This window comes from Miscanthus floridulus, chromosome 4, assembly GCF_019320115.1.
Source record: "Miscanthus floridulus cultivar M001 chromosome 4, ASM1932011v1, whole genome shotgun sequence".
In the NCBI taxonomy this organism is placed as follows: Eukaryota; Viridiplantae; Streptophyta; class Magnoliopsida; order Poales; family Poaceae; genus Miscanthus; species Miscanthus floridulus.
In genome coordinates, this window is record NC_089583.1 from 903,869 (window position 1) to 907,657 (window position 3,789).

Sequence of the window (3,789 nt, forward strand, 5' to 3'; positions counted from 1 at the left end):
CAGGGTATTCAACAACAAGGTGAAGCGGGTGAAGCAAGAGCTGTGGGTAAGTCTTCCTCGCACTACATTGCTCAATACATTCTTGAAATAATGAATGGATACATTGTGTTTATATGCAAGATTTCTTTAGATGCTAGGATGGATATGAGGCCAGGGTGGATGCGGTGGCTACCAAATGCTATAAAAAACTCATCGTGGACATGCATTACGAGGCGTGTATCCAGGCCATCGTAACTTACCATGGGACCGTCCTTGGAACAAAGGTCACCAAAAGGGATGCAAGATCCATGACGCTGACCCGAGACTAGTACCTACAGGTAAATATAGAACATTAATACTGATTCCTTTTGAGATTAAGTAGGCTTAATTTCATCTTCTGATATGTCATGTACTTGATGGCCTATAGATGATTCCGTATTGGTGCATCGTGCATCCCCAGTGCTGGGAACAGATGGTGGACAGGTGGTGCTCATGCGAGTGGGAGGAGACGCACAACTTGTGTCGGGAGCGGCGTTTGATGATGCCAGGTGTAGCACACCATCAAGGCAGCCATAGCCTTAGCGGATACGCAGAAACATGGGTACGCAAATTCATTTATTTATTCTAACGCTCAATTCTGCATGATTTCTAATCATCTTGCATTTTTTCTCGCAGTCAGCGTCACATGGTGGCTAGCCTTGCTCCATGTTCAAGGAATTTGCTATGGCCCATAAGGGCAAGGTGACGTCCGACGTCGACTACAACCTAGAGGATGGGCCTGAGGCGTACAACAATGCGACCGTCCACAACCGCCTCAGTGAGTACACATCGATGGCGAGGGAGATCCATGGGTCAAAGTACGATCCGAGCACCAAGGACCTTGATGGAGAAGTCATCATGAGGGTGGGAGGAGGCAAGAAATATGGGCGGTACTGGATTGGCGACGGCGCAATTGACTCGGCCGCTACTCCTAGTCTCTCCTAGATTCGAGCAAGCAGCACAAGTAGGAGCCCGGCCATACGACCTCAGTAGGACACTTCACACCACCGGGTGGAGGCACTCAAGGTTATTCCTAGTTTATTCATCGTTCATTGGTTTTTTCATACCTTTCCTTTGCATTATTGTAACATTGAGGTGAATATATTGTAGGCCTAGCTGGAACAAGAGAGGAGGATACAGGAGCAGATGCAGGCGAAGATGGAGAGGGTGGAGGCCGAGCAGGAGGCTGAGCAACGGAGGGTGGTGGAGATTCTTCAGTACATGCAAAGTCTTGGCGCCGCTACGGGTGTAGCTCCGCCACCTTCGCTATTCGCTCCACCTCCACCTCCACCTCCTCACTATTCTACTCCTATGAGTATAAATGTTTTAGTTTGTATGTTCATGCTTACGGTCAAACCTAGTGGAGTATAAAAGTTTTATTTATGTATGGTATATATTTAACTTGTCTCACACATGCAATCTCTTCTCCTTTGTGCAGAATCAATCGGCGGCATCGAACGATCCTCATGCTTCAGCGAATCCTTCACCAAATTAGTGATGATACTTGTGGTTGTTAATGATACTTCTATTTGCAATTATGGTTGACGATGATGGAGCACTTGGATTGCTTGTGAATTTATTTGTGATATATTGTGACACATGTGACGTTTGTGATATATATGTGGTGTTGGTGATATATATGTGATGTTGATGATATATATGTGATGTTGGTGATGTTTGTTATATATATCTTCTGTTTGTTTGGATGGGATGTAAAAAACAAATAAAAAAAGGCTATTTTTAGTCACTTTGCCGAGTGCAATGGCCTGACACTTGGCAAAGTGACCATCTGGGAACTACCTGGGAACATGCTTTGCCGAGTGCAATAGCCATTGCACTCGGCAAACATCACAGATTTGCTGAGTGCCACGGTCCAGGCACTCGGCAAAGGTCGTCACTTTGCCGAGTGTCTTGTCGGTGACACTCGGCAAAGTGGCCACCTTTGCCGAGTGTCTAAGTCAATGGCGCTCGGCAAATCGGGTACCTTTGCTAAGTGCTTGACCTTGACACTTAGCAAAGCCACCGTCACGGTGGCACTCACCGTCACGGCCACTTTTCTTTGCCGAGTGTCGGATTGGCACTCGGCAAAGCCTTTGCCGAGTGCCTGATATAATGCACTCGGCAAAGAGGTCTTTGCCGATAAATAGTTTACCGAGCGCCCTTTGCCGAGTATAACACTCAGCAAAGGCTTTGCCGAGTGTATATCGGCCTTTGCCGAGTGCCTCAGGCACTCGGCAAAGAATCCACCTCCGGTAGTGCTTGGTGGTGAGTCAAACTACGGGATAAATCATTGTGTCACTTGTGCTTGATTTACATTACTTGCATAACATATTGTGGTTGAGATGATTTCTAGGGTTTCTAGTCGATCTACTTGTGTATGGTGTTCCTACCACTTCTAACTCTTGATCTGTGATTGCCATTCTTGTAATAAGCTAGGAAATTTCTCTGATCTAAGGTTTCATTCATGGATTTTGAATTGTGATTTAAAGTTATCTACAGGTGCGGCAGTGCCGCTGTTCTAGCTCGGCAGCAACGTAGTCCGGTAGTGCCGCCCTCTAGAGCGATAGTGCTGCAGGGTGAATTTGATAAAAGTTTGAGTGTTTATTTTGACAGGCCTATTCACTACCCTCTAGGCTAACCAGAGATCCTACAAGTGGTATTAGAGTGGGTTACCTCATATACACTTCACCATGTGAGGTATGGAGGCTAGAGGAGAAACTAGTAGCATGAAGCAGGTGGATGTCGACACGGACAGCAGTGAGCTGAGCGTGTTGATAGCGAGCAACACCACACTACCACATCTTGAGGCTACCGATACCCAAAGAGCTCTCGATGATAATGAGAGAAGAAGAAGGAAGGAGGCAAGAAAGCTAAAAAGAGAAGCACAAGAGAAGAAGAAGGAGGAGCAGCGGTTAGAGGAGAAGAAGCAAAGGAAAGAAGAAAGAAGGCTTAAGAGAGAAGCAACATGAAAAAGAAGAGAAGCTAGGAAGAAGAAGGAAGAGAAGAGAAGGCAACAAGTGCATCATCAAGCATATCAAGTAGTTCCGAAGATGGAGATGATGATGAGTCATACCAAGTGTCGGAGGAGAACAAGAAGGAGAAGAAAGAAAAAGGCAAGGTAACAACAATAAATATGCCGCCATATCCTTTAACTACTCTTCTATTCCTATGACTAACCATGATCGGAGGTTTTTCATCAATGTGCCCATGGGCAAGTTATCTCATTTCAATGGGACTAACTTTGCCAAGTGGAAGCACTTGATGAGAGCTTATCTTATAGGTCTTCACCCCAGCATTTGAGAGATTGTTTGCAATGGGTTTGAGCCACCGATTGATCCCAAAAACCCAACACTAGAAGAGATGAGAACCATTCACCTCAATGGTCAAGCCACAAGTGTGTTGCTTAGTGCCTTGGATGGTGATGAGTACAATAGAGTGATTGGAGTTGATGTTGGTAAGCAAATATGGGACACTTTACACCTAGCACATGAAGGGGTTGACAAAGTGAGAAAGGCAAGAATTGACTTGTTGATGTCAAAGTGTTGACACCGTTTTTTGCACATGTTAAAATGATCGGAGTGGACTAATCGGCAAGGGGAAAGTCACTGTATACTTTGATAGCCGATGAAAGCCAGCTTGTAAAGATGGTTGCCGATAGCTGGTGATGCCGATGAAGGGAGGCTTGAAGACTACTGCCGATGAAACAGGGAGTATGCCGATGAAGGAAGACTTGAGGACTACTGCCGATGAAACAAGGAGTATACTGATGAG